Below are 17,878 nucleotides of genomic sequence, written 5' to 3' on the forward strand. Positions count from 1 at the left end.
ACTGATCCTTGTTGATGCCGTTTGTTTTAGAATAGTTGGTTTTAAATAAATGTATCCTTTATTTTCACCACATTGTCTGTGTTGGTGTCATTCAAAAGTGGTTGTTGCCAAAACCTCCAAAGAATTCATAGTTAAATTCTTCAGATACCAAACCATTAATTACCTTTAGTTGATAACTAAACTTGTGGTTCTGGTATAATTAGAATATGAGACTGATTCTAAATTAATGAGACTGATTAATAATTAAGGTAAAACAAATTATATCTACTTTAAAGGATTAGTAGGTGAAACCCCTACAACAGTAAATGATCCGTAATACCCTACACAAAACACAAGCTTTATATAACCACATACTCAACAAGTAACACCTGAAAATGTTAATATGGGGGAAATGTTACAAATTACAAGGCGGTACTAAGACACATGGCTGTACTGTTCTGAGTTCAGGTAATGATGTAGGAATGTGAGTGTTGTACTGAGTTCAGGTAATGATGATGTAGGAATGTGAGTGTTGTACTGAGTTCAGGTAATGATGATGTAGGAATGTGAGTGTTGTACTGAGTTCAGGTAATGATGATGTAGGAATGTGAGCGTTGTACTGAGTTCAGGTAATGATGATGTAGGAATGTGAGCGTTGTACTGTGTTCAGGTAATGATGATGTAGGAATGTGAGCGTTGTACTGTGTTCAGGTAATGATGTAGGAATGTGAGTGTTGTACTGAGTTCAGGTAATGGTGATGTAGGAATCTGAGTGTTGTACTGAGTTCAGGTAATGATGATGTAGGAATGTAAGTGTTGTACTGTGTTCAGGTAATGATGATGTATGAATTAGTGTTGTACTGTCTTCCAACATCTTTATGTAAATTTGTAACAATTTCTGAACAAATCATGAATCAAATTGTAACATTAGACACTTTCAAATTACATTTCCACCATTTATACACAAATTATGTTTTGCATTTTGTTGTTAACAATATCTTTTTTTCAATTGTGTCGTTTAGTGAGACTAAGCTTAAAAGATCTGACTCACCTGAACCCAGCTGTGTGTCCATGAAGAGTGATGCATCAATGGAACCTCCATTACGCTTGGGACTGGAAGTGAATCCTAATGAGTTCAGGTAATGATGATGTAGGAATGTGAGTGTTGTACTGAGTTCAGGTAATGATGATGTAGGAATATGAGTGTTCTACTGAGTTCAGGTAATGATGTAAGAATGTGAGTGTTCTCAGTTCAGGTAATGATGATGTAGGAATGTGAGTGTTGTACTGTCTTCCAACATCTTTCTGTAGTTTTGTAACAATTTCTGAACAAATCATGAATCAAATTGTAACATTAGACACTTTCAAATTACATTTCCACCAATTATACACAAATTATGTTTTGCATTTTGGTGTTATATATACTGCTCAAAAAATAAAGGGAACACTTAAACAACACAATATAACTCCAAGTCAACCACACTTCTGTGAAACCAACCTGTTCAGTTAGGAAGCAACACTGATTGTGAATCAATTTCACCTGCTGTTGTGCAAATGGAATAGACAACAGGTAGAAATGAGAGGCAATTAGCAAGACCCCCCCTATAAAGGAGTGGTTCTGCAGGTGGGGACCACAGACCACTTCTCAGTACCTGTGCTTTCTGGCTGATGTTTTGGTCACTTTTGAATGTTGGTGGTCCTTTCACACTCGTGGTAGCATGAGACGGACTCTACAACCCACACAAGTGGCTCAGGTAGTGCAGCTCATCCAGGATGGCACATTAATGCGAGCTGTGGCAAGAAGGTTTGCTGTGTCTGTCAGCGTAGTGTCCAGAGGCTGGAGGCGCTACCAGGAGACAGGCCAGTACACCAGGAGACATGGAGGAGGCCGTAGGAGGGCAACAACCCAGCAGCAGGACCGCTACCTCCGCCTTTGTGCAAGAAGGAACAGGAGGAGCACTGCCAGAGCCCTGCAAAATGACCTCCAGCAGGCCACAAATGTGCATGTGTCTGCACAAACGATTAGAAACCGACTCCATGAGGATGGTATGAGGGCCCGACGTCCACAGATGGGGGTTGTGCTCACAGCCCAACACCGTGCAGGACGCTTGGCATTTGCCAGAGAACACCAGGATTGGCAAATTCGCCACTGGCGCCTTGTGCTCTTCACAGATGAAAGCAGGTTCACACTGAGCACATGTGACAGACGTGACAGAGTCTGGAGACGCCATGGAGAGCGATCTGCTGCCTGCAACATCCTTCAGCATGACCGGTTTGGCAGTGGATCAGTAATGGTGTGGGGTGGCATTTCTTTGGAGGGCCGCACAGCCCTCCATGTGCTCACCAGAGGTAGCCTGACTGCCATTAGGTACCGAGATGAGATCCTCAGACCCCTTGTGAGATCATATTCTGGTGCGGTTGGCCCTGGGTTCCTCCTAATGCAGGACAATGCTAGACCTCATGTGGCTGGAGTGTGTCAGCAGTTCCTGCAAGATGAAGGCATTGAAGCTATGGACTGGCCCGCCCGTTCCCCAGACCTGAATCCGATTGAGCATATCTGGGACATCATGTCTCGCTCCATCCACCAACGTCACGTTGCACCACAGACTGTCCAGGAGTTGGCGGATGCTTTAGTCCAGGTCTGGGAGGAGATCCCTCAGGAGACCATCCGCCACCTCATCATGAGCATGCCCAGGCGTTGTAGGGATGTCATACAGGCACGTGGAGGCCACACACAATACTGAGCCTCATTTTGACTTGTTTTAAGGACATGACATCAAAGTTGGATCAGCCTGTAGTGTGTTTTTCCACTTTAATTTTGTGTGTGGCTCCAAATCCAGGCCTCCATTGGTTAATAAATTTGATTTCCATTGATGATTTTTGTGTGATTTTGTTGTCAGCACATTCAACTTTGTACAGAATATTTCATTCATTCAGATCTAGGATGTGGTATTTGAGTGTTCCCTTTATTTTTTTGAGCTGTGTGTGTGTGTGTGTGTGTGTGTGTGTGTGTGTGTGTGTGTGTGTGTGTACACTACCGTTCAAAAGTTTGGGGTCACCTAGACAATTTTGTGTTTTCCCTGAAATCTCATACTTTTATTTATCAAATGAGTTGCAAAATGAATAGAAATATAGTCCAGACATTGACAAGGTAGAGATAATGTTTTTTTTTTTTTAATTTGAAATAATTTTCTACTTTAAACTTTGCTTTTGTCAAAGAATGCTCCCTTAGCAGCAATTACAGCATTGCAAACCTTTGGCATTCTAGCTGTTAATTTGCTGCGGTAATCTGGAGAAATTTCACCCCATGCTTCCAGAAGCCCCTCCCACAAGTTTGATTGGGTTAATGGGCACTTTTTTCGTACCATATGGTCAAGCTGCTCCCACAACAGCTCAATGGGGTTGAGATCTGGTGACTGCGCTGGCCACTCCATTACCGATAAAACACCAGCTGCCTGCTTCTTCTCTAAATAGTTTGTGCATAATTTGGAGGTGTGCTTTGGGTCATTGTCCTGTTGCAGGATGAAATTGGCTCCAATCAAGCGCTGTCCACAGGGTATGGCATGGTGTTGCAAAATGGAGTGATAGCCTTCCTTATTCAAAATCCCTTTTACCTTGTTCAAATCTCCCACTTTACCAGCACCAAAGCAACCCCAGACCATCACATTACCTCCACCATGTTTGACAGATGGTGTCAGGCACTCTTCCAGCATCTTTTCAGTTGTTCTGCGTCTCACAAATGTTTGTCTGTGTGATCCAAACACCTCAAACTTTGATTCATCTGTCCATAACACTTTTTTCCAATCTTCCTCTGTCCAATGTCTGTGTTCTTTTGCCCATATTAATCTTTTTCTTTTATTAGCCAGATATGGCTTTTTCTTTGCCACTCTGCCCTGAAGGCCAGCATCCCGGAGTCGCCTCTTCACTGTAGACATTCAATCAATCAATCAAAGTTTATTTGTATAGCGCTTTTCACAACACATGTTGTCACAAAGCGCCTTACAGGATTTAAAAGGTTAACAATACTACGGGTCCAGAACCCTAATGAGCAAGCCAAGGGCGACAGTGGCGAGGAAAAACTCCCTAAGATAGTGGGGAATAGGAAGAAACCTCGGGAGAACCAAGACTCAAAAGGGAACCCATCCTCCATTGGGCGGCCCGTTAACACACAGATTACACAAAATACAGACAAATACACAAGTCACACACAAATCACACAATCAGACTAAGTAAAGGTAAAAATGAAAGTTCTGGGTTATGATATTGTCACTGTAAATGTCTGTTGATGAACGCCAGGCTTTCATTCCGTGTCGGAGCAGCGATGCTGGTATTGTAGGCTCCGACTGCAATGTTACTCTCCAGGTGAACCTCGGAGAAAAGATACGAGATGTAGTAAATATGTAACAGATTAATCAAAGGCCAAACTAAACAGATGAGTCTTTAATCGAGTTTTAAACATTGAGACTGTGTCTGAGTCCCGAATAGAGGCAGGAAGATTATTCCACAATTGTGGAGCTTTAAAAGAAAAGGCTCTTCCACCTGCTGTGATCTTTTTGATCCTAGGAACAGTTAATAACCCTGCGTCCTGCGAGCGAAGTGAACGCGCTGGGTTATATTGTTCAATAAGTTCACTAAGATAGTCTGGAGCTAAGCCATGCAGCGTTTTATATGTTAATAAAAGTATTTTATAGTCAATACGGAATCTAATTGGCAGCCAGTGTAATGACGATAGTACGGGACTAATGTGATCAAACTTTTTAGTTTTTGTTAAAACTCGTGCTGCTGCGTTCTGAACCAGCTGGAGTTTGTTTATCGATTTACCAGAACATCCAGCTAGGAGACTGTTGCAATAATCTAAACGAGAGGATATGAATGCATGGATTAGTTTTTCTGCATCACTAATATTTAATATGTTTCTAATTTTGGCAATGTTGCGCAAGTGAAAGAACGCTACCCTAGTTGTATTATTAATATGTGTATCGAACGAGAGATCTGGGTCTATTGTGACGCCCAAGTTCTTTACCTCTGCGCTGGGGGTTATAGTAAAAGAATGTAGATTCAATGCTGCATTATGTATCTTGTCTCTCGCAGCCCTAGACCCAACTATTATCAATTCTGTTTTATCGGCATTTAGTGCTAGAAAGTTACATGCCATCCAATGTTTTATCTCTTCTACACATTTCTCAATCTTACTGTTTGCGCCTAAATCATCGGGTTTTGCCGATAAATATAGCTGAGTGTCGTCTGCGTAGGAATGGAAACTGATGTCATGTTTATGCATAATTTCGCCTAAGGGTAACATGTACAGTGTGAATAGAAGTGGTCCTAGGACTGTCCCTTGTGGGACACCATATTTAACCTGCACAGATTTAGAGGTTTTATTATTAACACTTACACATTGGAAGCGGTCAGTTAAATATGATCTAAACCAGGAGAGTGCGACTCCTTTAATACCTACTGTGTTTTCTAGTCTATCCAGCAAAATGTTGTGGTCTACAGTATCAAAAGCTGCACTAAGATCCAACAGTATAAGGAACGAGACGAGCCCATTATCGGCCGATATTAGTAGATCATTCACTACCCTGAGTAAAGCTGTTTCAGTGCTGTGGTTTGGTCTAAATCCTGATTGGAACTTTTCATGGATACTATTTGATTGGAGATAGTGGTTTAACTGATTGGAAACTGCTTTTTCTAAAATTTTAGAGATAAATGGGAGATTAGAAATGGGTCTATAGTTGGCTAAAATCTGCGGATCGAGATTCTGTTTTTTAATCAAGGGTCTAATTACGGCGCATTTTAATTGTTTGGGCATGTAACCTAGGTTAAGGGAGGAGTTAATCATATTAAGTAAGGGCCCTGCAGTGGCTGGGAGTAGGTCTTTAAATAGACGGGTTGGAACTGGGTCAAATATACATGATGTAGGCTTAGACGAATTAATCAATGTTGTGAGCTCTTTTTGCGATATAGGATTGAAGATATTTAGCTCAGTAATATTTTTGGATGCATAGTTACTAATAGCTGAACTACTGGGGTTGGATTGGAGGTTAGGCTGCAATGTATTATGACTCTGTAGTCGGATATTATCTATTTTATTATTGAAAAAGTTTAAAAATTCATCGCTAGTGTGTGTAAGTGCTGTGTTAGAACTAGTGTCGTTGATATTTCTTGTTAGTTTAGATACCGTCGCGAAGAGAAATCTAGGGTTATTCTTGTTGTTTTCTATTAGTGTCGAATAGTATGCGGCTCTAGCTTTTATTAGGGCATGTTTATATTTGACTATGGCGTCTTTCCATGTGATTCTAAACACTTCTAGTGAGGTGGATTTCCATTTTCGCTCCGCTGCTCGAGCTGCCTGTTTTAGAAGACGAGTGTGTTCGTCATACCATGGTGATAGCTTTTTCTCCCTAATTAATTTTGTTTTAATTGGAGCTACACTGTCTAAGGTATTGCTGAGTGTGGAATAAAACTGTTGTGTTGCCTGTTCCAATTCATAGGGCTGCAGTGGCATAGTGTTCGGTAGCTCTGGCAGTAAGTTTATAAATGTTGCTGCAGTGTCGGATGTAATAGTGCGCGTGGTTTTTGTATGGCGCATCTGATGTACATTGTATAAAGTCATTTCATATATTAGTAAGAAATGATCTGAAATGGCGTCATTTTGGGGGATGACTGCCAGATGTTCTATGTTTAATCCGTAAGTAAGTATTAAGTCTAAGGTGTGTTTACAGCGGTGGGTAGGCCCTGTCACATTTTGGGCTATACCTACTGAATCTAGTATGGAGTCGAACGCAATTTTCAGTGGGTCTGATTCATTTTCATAATGAATGTTGAAATCACCCACAATTACAAATCTCTCGATGGTTAAGACTAGTTCCGAAAGAAACTCAGCAAATTCCTGAAGAAATTCTGAGTAGGGACCCGGCGGTCGATAGACGGTCACTAATTTAAGCTTTGTTTTATTGCCTATACGATTATTGCCTATTTCACCTATCAAAGCCTCGAATGAGTTAATAGAGGTGGTTGGTTTTACAGTAAAACCTATGTCTGTGTCATATATTGTGGCTACTCCACCTCCACGCCCTGTGATACGGGGCTGATGAACATAACTGTATCCAGGAGGAGCTGCTTCATTAAAACTTACATATTCGCCTACTCTAGCCCATGTTTCTGTTAAACAGAGTGCATTTAGTCTGTTATCTGAGATTATTTCGTTTACTATCACAGCTTTTGATGCAAGTGATCTAATGTTTAAAAGTCCTAGCCTTAGCTTAATATTGCTGCTCACTTCATGTTGATTATTTAATTTAATTTTAATTAGATTTTTAAAACATATCGCCCTGTTATTCTTATACCTGCCACGGCTAACAGACACAGTCTCAATGGTTTGGTAGTTAGGGAAGTAAGTTCTACTTAGCTGATTTGCGTGGTTTGTTGTGGCTGGTCAGGCCCGACGTAGCACGTCCTCGATGTTCCTGGAGAGGACTGCCGAGCCTAGGCGACTGGGGTGAAGTCCATCTCGGCGGTAGAGTGATGGACGCTCTCGGAAACTCTCCCAGTTGTCGACGTAGTCCACGCCGGCGCTGCATTGACACTGGCGTTTTGCGGGTACTATTTAATGAAGCTGCCAGTTGAGGACCTGTGAGGCGTCGATTTCTCAAACTGGAGACTCTAATGTACTTGTCTTCTTGCTCAGTCTCTTTTGTAACGCTGGGCGTGTTGTGGAGTGAAGAGGTGGACACAAATGCTGAGGAGAGTGAAATTTATTAGAGGGATAATAATCAGGGTGGTACAAACAGGTCATGTATCATCAAGGGAGTCTGAAACATGAACGTAGCCAACATGAAAAGACGTACGAGAATACGAATAACAAACAAGTACAAAACGAAATAGACCACAGAAGCATAAATCCACATGTACATCCAACAGTATATCCACTATAACATTAAACAACAGTGTAGGTACCATGCTAAACCAGCAGGTGGCAGTACCACTGGCAACACATGGAACAAGCTTGCTTTGACGGAAGTAAGGGTGTGTCTACAGTTCAGGTGTTTAAATACCCTGAACAGCCATTAATATCTCTCTCTTTGGTTTGACCGACACATAGGTTAGACCTATTAAAGAGAGGCTCCGTAATATCTCTCTCTCTGGTTTGACCGACACATAGGTTAGACCTATTAAAGAGAGGCTCCGTAATATCTCTCTCTCTGGTTTGACCGACACGAGGTTAGACCTATTAAAGAGAGGCTCCGTAATATCTCTCTCTCTGGTTTGACCGACACGAGGTTAGACCTATTAAAGAGAGGCTCCGTAATATCTCTCTCTCTGGTTTGACCGACACGAGGTTAGACCTATTAAAGAGAGGCTCCGTAATATCTCTCTCTCTGGTTTGACTGACACCGAGGTTAGACCTATTAAAGAGAGGCTCCGCCATTTCTCTCTCTCTCCGGTTTTGTTTGAGAGCACGCAAACTTTGGTACGACTAACAGCAAACAGCTGAAAGTCGTATTAGTTAATTAACGAGCCCGAGTAACGGTGTAATCTAACCAGCAACCGATCAACGTTACCGCGGAAACAGATTCACCGAACTACTTCAATCAAGCTTGTTAACGCGGCCACACGGACTGAAACAAAGGCGATCAATTCCCTGTAGTTAAACCGTGAACGAGACTCTCATTCCTGGACTTCATATCCAGAAGGACGTTTCCCAGCACACCTGGACGACATCGCTTTATCAACGAGGAGCCTGTGGTGGAAATTCCCTCCTAATTCAGGGAGGACGACGACACTACCCAAAATCCTCAACACGTGAGACTCTTACCGCTGGGCATAGTTTATAGAAGGGCAAAGTTACTTGAACTTTGAACTTAACTTTTTATCCTTTGTACAGCACTTTGGTTGACACTTGATGTCTTTTAAATGTGCTTTATAAATAAACTTGACTTGACTTGACTTGAACTGCAGAGTTAACCAAGTTTTCTGTTAATACATTCTGAATGTGTTTAACTTTATTTTCATAATCTTCATCAAGATTTGTACATACAAAGTTCTCTTTGCTGTGCATGCCACCATCTTTTATTTATCTGATTAATGGACAACTTGTAGTCTTCCCCATTCTCAGACACACCACATTAATTTTTAGTTATTAAGCCAGCTCCATTACTCTTTGTTCTGACCACTAGGGGTGGGCAGATCGATATTTATATCGATAGTATCAATACAAAGGTGAGGATCGGTATCGGATCGATACCATGGCGAAAATAACGATTCTTTTGCTGCAGTTTAGAGGTCTGCGCGTGACTGCTTTTTTAATCCCGCTCCTGCCCGCACCTGCTTGTTTTAGTCCTGCTCCAGTCCGCACCGGCCAAAAAATCGCTTGTTTTAATCCCACACCCGCCCGCCACATACACATTTCTGTCGCCCCCGCCCGCAATCCTAATATGAATTGAATTAATTAGATTTAGTACTTGAAATTTTCTTATGTATTTATTAAAACAGCAATATAGCGATGGATCGCGCTGTCCCATTTCTTACCACAGTCCAAACACATGCCATCAGGTGACGTACACCAACACTTTCTGATATCAATCACAACAAGCCGATTTCCCTCTCCATTAATTACAATGGAATATGACTTCCATACATCAGACTTTCCTGTAGTTGGCTTAATTGTGGTGTATTCGCCTGTTTTAATTGAATTTTCCACAGCTGAAACTGGTTGACCGTCTACAGCAGAGGTCGGCAACCTATGGCACGCGTGCCACCATTGGCACGAGGCATAATCATTGGCACGCGACACGCTGGACCAGCATCAGCAAAAATATATAATTTAATATAAATTATTATATTATGGATTATAATTTAAAGTAAAAAGTATCCCCCCCCCCCCCCCCCCAACGGTTTGGAAGTATCGGTATCGGCGATAGTGACCAGTATCGTATCGATACCAAAATTCCGAGTATCGCCCACCCCTACTGACCACGTTGGAATAAACCAGCTGAGCTCATTAACACAGTCGCGCTGCTCTACTGTTTAAAGTCGGCGCCATTTTAGTTGCTTTGTTCTCTATAGGAGAACTGAGATTACAACTCCGCCTCCTCACACGCGCACAAGCGCGTGCACACATTACACTCCTCCCCTTTTTACACACACACACACACACACACACTAAATACCCAGTCTTCACTGTAAATATACTGATCCTTGTTGATGCCGTTTGTTTTAGAATAGTTGGTTTTAAATAAATGTATCCTTTATTTTCACCACATTGTCTGTGTTGGTGTCATTCAAAAGTGGTTGTTGCCAAAACCTCCAAAGAATTCATAGTTAAATTCTTCAGATACCAAACCATTAATTACCTTTAGTTGATAACTAAACTTGTGGTTCTGGTATAATTAGAATATGAGACTGATTCTAAATTAATGAGACTGATTAATAATTAAGGTAAAACAAATTATATCTACTTTAAAGGATTAGTAGGTGAAACCCCTACAACAGTAAATGATCCGTAATACCCTACACAAAACACAAGCTTTATATAACCACATACTCAACAAGTAATAATAATAATAATAATAATCTTTATTTGTATAGCACCTTTCATACATACATGTAACTCAAAGTGCTTTACAGTATAAATAAAAGAAACATTAAAAGGAGATAAGACAAAGACAAAAAGACAAAAAGAAAATGTTAAAAGAAATTAAAGATAAAAATATTAAAATAACATAAAAGTAAAAAGTGAAGTAAGATAATAAAAAGTAAAGTAAGTAAGATAAAACTATTAAGATAGAGTTTCTTAACTAAAAGCGGATCTAAACAGGAATGTTTTGAGACTGCTCTTAAAACTATGCAAGGATGAAATGCCTCTGAGCTCTTCAGGAAGAGAATTCCAGAGCTTTGGGCCATAGTGGCTAAAAGCACCCTCGCCAATCTTTAATCGGCTTTTAGGAATCACCAGTAGATTACTGTTTGAAGACCTGAGAGACCTGACTGGAACATATCTAACCATCATTTCACTTAGGTAAAGAGGGGCAAGACCATGAAGACATTTAAAAACCATGACTAGAACCTTAAAATCTATTCTAAAGCTGACAGGTAACCAGTGCAGTGAGTGGAGTGCAGGTGTAATATGATCTCTCTTTCTCCTGCGGGTCAGAACCCTTGCAGCCGCGTTCTGAACTCGCTGAAGGTGCGAAATAGAGCTCTTTGGAAGAGCAGATAGAACAGCGTTACAATAATCTAGCCTTGATGTGATAAATGCATGGACAAGTTTTTCACTGTCAGCAGGAGAGAGCATATCTCGGACCTTAGCGATGTTTCGAAGATGAAAGTAAGCTGTCTTGCATGTAGTCATGATGTGTGATTTGAAGCTGAGCTCATTATCAAAGGTGACGCCCAGGTTCCTAACACATTGTCTAGCTTTCAGATTTATTTGATTTAAATAAGTCTGGACATCATTCCTTTGTGAATCACTGCCAAGAACAAGAACCTCTGTCTTCTGTTTATTTAACTGCAGAAAATTGTCAGACATCCATGTCTGTATATCATCTATGCAGTCAAACAGTGAGCAAATTGATTTTAGGGCTTTAGGTTCTAGCGAAATATAAAGTTGAGTGTCATCTGCATATTGATGATAACTAATACCATGTTTATTAATGATGTGTGGTAACGGAAGCATATATAGGTTGAATAGTAACGGCCCAAGAATTGATCCTTGGGGGACGCCACAAGTTATTTTTTGATGTGTGGAGGAAGAGGTACCTAATGCTACATAGTAATCACGCCCAGTTAGGTACGATCTAAACCAGTCTAAGACTAAGCCACTAAGGCCTACCCAGCTCTGTAGTCGATCAAGAAGTATTTCATGATCAACGGTGTCAAAAGCGGCACTTAAATCTAGCAGAAAAAGGACTGAGAGTTTGCCTGCATCCTTATTCAATCTCAAGTCATTTACTACCTTAACTAGGGCTGTTTCAGTGCTGTGGAGAGCTCTGAAACCAGATTGAAAAGTGTCATTTATTTGATTTACTTTGACATAGTCATTCAACTGGATTGACACTACTTTTTCAATGATTTTGCTAAGAAAGGAAAGGTTAGATATAGGTCGATAATTATTAAGAATTGTGGGATCAAGATTTCTGTTCTTTAATAGTGGTTTAACCATTGCAGTTTTAAAAATTTTAGGGAATTCTCCCAATTGCAGAGACTGATTAACAATCGTTAGAACTTCATTTGCTAATGAGCTCAGAACCTGCTTGAAAAAGCTTGTTGGTAAAGGGTCCAGTTCACAAGTAGAGGATTTTAGTGATGAAATCACATCAAGTAGTGTTACCATGTCAACTTCTTGGAAATAAGACATATTAAAGTTAGGCTGAGTAACTGATATAAGGGTGGATGGTCTATTAGTGCTTGTTGCTATGTTCTGCCTTATACTAGTAATCTTGTCCCTAAAAAATATAGCAAACTCCTCACATTTTTCAACTGAAACAGTCTCAGGGAAGACACAGGAGGTGGGGTTTACTAGCTGATCTATGCTTCTGAACAAGACAGCTGAGTTATTATTGGATGAATTGATTAAGGTAGAGAAATAGTTTTTCCTTGCTGATTTCACTTCACTGTTGTAATTCTGCAATGTTGTTTTATAAATATCAAAATGTACTTGCAATTTTGACTTTCGCCAACGTCTCTCAGCCTGCCTACAATCTTGCCTAAATTTTACAATAGATGGAGTGTTTCTCCAGGGCATCTTAATTTTACCAGAGATTATTTTAGTTACCTTTGGTGCCACAGCATCAATACAGTTCCTAACTCTGTGTGTGAATGTTTCAACTAGCTCATTCCCATTTTCTGAGAGGGGAGGGAGGGACTGTATTATGTCTGTGAAGGCCACGGCACTGCCATCACTGAGATAACGCTTGGTTATTGTGCGCTTTTCACTGAGTGTTCTAGTAGACAGAGGTGGGGACTCGAGTCACATGACTTGGACTCGAGTCAGACTCGAGTCATTAATATTAAGACTTTTGACTTGACTTGAAAAAATATTCAGAGACTTAGACTTGACTTGGACTTTTACACCAATAACTTGGGACTTGAATTGGACTTGAACCTGTTTACTTGCAAAGACTTGATTTTTTAACCCCAAATCTAAATTTTAAAACGCATATTAATATTTATAAAGTGCGCCCCATTAATTTCATTTCCGTCCTTCTGACGCAGACCAGTCCTCTGCTTTTCCACACTCTGTACGTGTGTGTGTGCATGAGCTGCAGCACAACCAATCAAATGGGGGATTGGCGAACGTAAATTTTTACCGGGCGGGCTGTAAAATGGACACAAATTCAGTATTATATCGCGATGGATCGATCGCCGGTGGTTGGTGCCAGAGCGAACTAGTAACTCATTGAATCATAGATATGGATCAGAGGTAAATAAACTAGATTTTTTTCCGGCGTGAGAAATCGGATGTGTGGCGTGAGAGCGTGTGAAGACGGTCAAATGCGTGTGTCTCACGCTCAATGCGTGAGGGTTGGCAACCCTGGGTTCTGTATCTGAACTCGGGGAAGAGAGCCTCTCTCTGTCACCATCATAATATCCAGTTCTATCTCAGCATGGATTGTGTATTTGAAGACATCTACATCGAGAAAAAAAATATATTGACAAAAGTGGAGCGAGTTTTCAGCTATGGGGACATCATTCATCGTGCACAAATGACATACAGACTTTTGGCCAGCAAATGCAATGCAGAATAGTTTACTGAAATGTCTAAAGTTGCAGATTCCTGTTAATTGTTCAGTTCTTATATTTGTTTGTCTTGTGTCACTCACACATGGACACACATGTTCTCCAAGAAACCAGATAAGAGAAGAGAGGGAAAAATGCTGTTATGGTTCTTTGTATTGTACTGTGAAAATATCAGCACTTTTTATTTGAACATGGAGTTCTACTTATGACTTTTTCACAGAATATTTATTTCTGGAAAATTGTAGTTTAAAGTATGAATATTTTTGCAGCTAAGTTTAACAAATTGAACTGTGCAATAAAGAGGTGTAATTTTATTTTTTTTAATACTTCGTGTTTTCAGTTGCACATGTTTTATCAAGATTTGAGGAGAATACAGATTTAAAAAAGAATTTACAATTTAAATTTATTTACATTTAAAATATACCTGCAACATTGGTAAAAAAAAAAAAAAAAGACTCGAAAGGACTTGAAATTCCAAGTTTCAGACTTGGGACTTGACTTGACTGTTGCCTGTCTTGACTCGAGACTTGACTTGACTTGAGTGTCTTTGCTTGAGACTTGACTCGGGACTTGAGGTATAAAGACTTGGACTTACTTGAGACTTGCAAAACACTGACTTGGTCCCACCTCTGCTAGTAGATAATGACATGTTGAAAAATACACCAAAATGGTCAGAGATTGCAACATCAGTAATTTCAGTATTATTAACCTCTATACGTTTAGAAATGACCAAATCTAAGATGTGGCCATGCTTATGAGTCGGGCCTGATACATGCTGTATGAGATCAAAAGAGTTAAGCATCCTCATGAATTCTGAAGTGATTGGATTTGTGGATATATCCATGTGAATATTAAAATCCCCAGCAATTAAAACATAATCAAAATCAATTAAAATCCTTGAAAGCATTTCTTCAAAATCTTCAAGAAAATCTGCATGTAGTCTGGGAGGATGATAGATAACAATCAAAAGAATTGAATAAGTACTGTTGAGTTGTACTGCCAGATATTCAAACGTAGGATGTTCCCCTAATGAGATCTGCTTACAGCGGAATGCTTTATGGTAAAAACATGCAACACCACCACCTCTCTTATTTACCCTGGAGACATTAAAATAGTTAAAGTCGGGAGGTGAAGCTTCATTTAGCACTATTGCTCCATTGCTATCAAGCCAAGTCTCTGTTAGAAAAAGAAAGTCCAGACAGTAATCTTCAATTAATTTAGCTATTACAAAAGACTTGTTTGTGAGTGAGCGGACGTTTAGTAAGGAGACTTTGAAGACTTGATGTGTTTGATCAGCATCGCTTATATCACTTGTGCATTTCACTGGGATCAAATTTTGTTTGTTACAATGTTTTGTACCCTTATGTTTTCTTCTGATTACATTTTTATTTCGATTCTGAGAGCCATGCCACCGGCTATTTAAAATAACTGGAATGTAGCACTGACTAGGAGCATGGGTTCCAGTGTGTCAGACCTGAGAAATCACTGAGTGTGCAGGAGAAGTAGGTGAGTTCCTACAAGACTGCAGACTGTAGTGTTGTGGAACCTCTTCAATCTCCTGGAGTTTACCTCTGAGACTGTGGACAGATTCTCTGACAGGAGATGGGCTCCTTTGACTGACATTACTGACGTTACTGCTGGCGGTTGGGTGCAGATTCCGCATGTGAGTGATTCCATACATTAGATTATCCACAAGCATTTGAGTCCCAGCCCTGTTAGGGTGAAGCTGATCAGGTTTAAAAAGCTCAGGACGCCTCCAAAAGATGTTGAAATTGTCAATGAAGTTTACCTTCCGATGTGCACAGGCTGTAGTGAGCCAGCTGTTTAGAGCCAGCAGTCTGGTAAAGTGACCACTGCCTCGACGTGCAGTTGGTATTGGTCCAGAAATGAACACTTCACACCGGGAAAACTCCAGAATGTCGAGCAGATGGTTAAAATCCTGTTTCAGTATCTCAGACTGTTGTTTGTAAACATCGCTAGAGCCGACATGTACAATCAGTCTTTCCGTGGCTGGATGGTCATGCAATATGTGTGGAATCATGGGTATCACTTCACAGACAGTAACACGAGGAAAGCAAAAGGCCTTAATACTGTTGCTCCATACATCTCTGATGACTGAGTCCCCAATTAGCAGCGTTTTGGGCTGTGGCGGTGTTCCTCGTCTTCTTTCACCGTTAATGCCTCGGCGGCTAACATGGTTAGCATCCCGACGGCCAACATGGTTACCACCCCGATGGCCAACATGGTTTCCACCCCGATGGCCAACATGGTTACCACCCCGATGGCCAGCATGGTTACCACCCCGATGGCCAGCATGGTTACCACCCCGATGGCCAACATGGTTACCACCCCGATGGCCAACATGGTTACCACCCCGATGGCCAACATGGTTACCACCCCGATGGCCAACATGGTTAGCATCCTGATGGCTAACCCTCTTAGCATGCTTGTTAGCATGCTGCTGGCTAACACAGTTGGCAGTCTGGTGGTTGGTCCGCGGATGTCCTTGATGTCCTTGATGTCCTGGAGAGGGAGGCAGTATGTTGTGATGGGACTGCTCAGTTTCTGCTACTTCAGTTGAGGCAAGAGCTTCATATCTGTTATCGAGAAGAATGTTCTGTTCTGAAGATTGCTGCTTGCCGCCGCTGCTGTGCTGGTTTCTGCTACGTTCCTTCCCCCGAACAAGAGTCCAGCCCTTATCATTGTTGTTGTTAACAGGATTAGGAGTTGAGGCCAAGATGAGCTTAGGCTTTGCCCCCAGTACATCCCAGCGACAATGGAGAGAAACGTCTCTTTCTTTGCCAGTCACAGGGACGGTTTTGTCAGCAGTTTGTGTGGCAAGAATCGAGTCCAGATATTCTTCCTCCTCCCTTATAGAATGTAAGGTATGGATTCTTTCCTGAAGTTCTGCAACCCTCTGAGACAGTTTGATACACTCAGAGCAAATAGATGATGTGGAAGCATGAGCCATAATCGCAAAAGCACCGGGCACAAGGCTCAAATATCCAAGTTAAAAATCCAAAGTGCAAAAATAACACCCAATAAGTTCTGGCAGGTATTTCACAGCTGAAAACAATATCAGCTGCTGATAAAACAGTGCACAAAAACCACTCACAAGGATGAGGCACAAAAAACAGTTCACTCGCAGTGTCGGACTGTCGGAATGTAAAAAATGCTAAATAATCCTTTATAGATGAATGTAAAAAAGCTTACCAAGTGAAGTAACGAGTAATGGATCCTTTTAACTTGTAAAAATAACTTGAACTTGTAGATATAACTCAAATAAATGAAAGGACAGGCAGAGCTGACAGAAAAGCGTCTGTACAGGAGGAAAGCAGGAAGTAGGATCTCTGTAACACCTGAAAATGTTAATATGGGGGAAATGTTACAAATTACAAGGCGGTACTAAGACACATGGCTGTACTGTTCTGAGTTCAGGTAATGATGTAGGAATGTGAGTGTTGTACTGAGTTCAGGTAATGATGATGTAGGAATGTGAGTGTTGTACTGAGTTCAGGTAATGATGATGTAGGAATGTGAGTGTTGTACTGAGTTCAGGTAATGATGATGTAGGAATGTGAGTGTTGTACTGAGTTCAGGTAATGATGATGTAGGAATGTGAGTGTTGTACTGAGTTCAGGTAATGATGATGTAGGAATGTGAGTGTTGTACTGAGTTCAGGTAATGATGATGTAGGAATGTGAGTGTTGTACTGAGTTCAGGTAATGATGATGTAGGAATGTGAGTGTTGTACTGAGTTCAGGTAATGATGATGTAGGAATGTAAGTGTTGTACTGTGTTCAGGTAATGATGATGTATGAATTAGTGTTGTACTGTCTTCCAACATCTTTATGTAAATTTGTAACAATTTCTGAACAAATCATGAATCAAATTGTAACATTAGACACTTTCAAATTACATTTCCACCATTTATACACAAATTATGTTTTGCATTTTGTTGTTAACAATATCTTTTTTTCAATTGTGTCGTTTAGTGAGACTAAGCTTAAAAGATCTGACTCACCTGAACCCAGCTGTGTGTCCATGAAGAGTGATGCATCAATGGAACCTCCATTACGCTTGGGACTGGAAGTGAATCCTAATGAGTTCAGGTAATGATGATGTAGGAATGTGAGTGTTGTACTGAGTTCAGGTAATG

Source organism: Brachyhypopomus gauderio, unplaced genomic scaffold (genome assembly GCF_052324685.1).
Source record: "Brachyhypopomus gauderio isolate BG-103 unplaced genomic scaffold, BGAUD_0.2 sc50, whole genome shotgun sequence".
Lineage (NCBI taxonomy): Eukaryota > Metazoa > Chordata > Actinopteri > Gymnotiformes > Hypopomidae > Brachyhypopomus > Brachyhypopomus gauderio.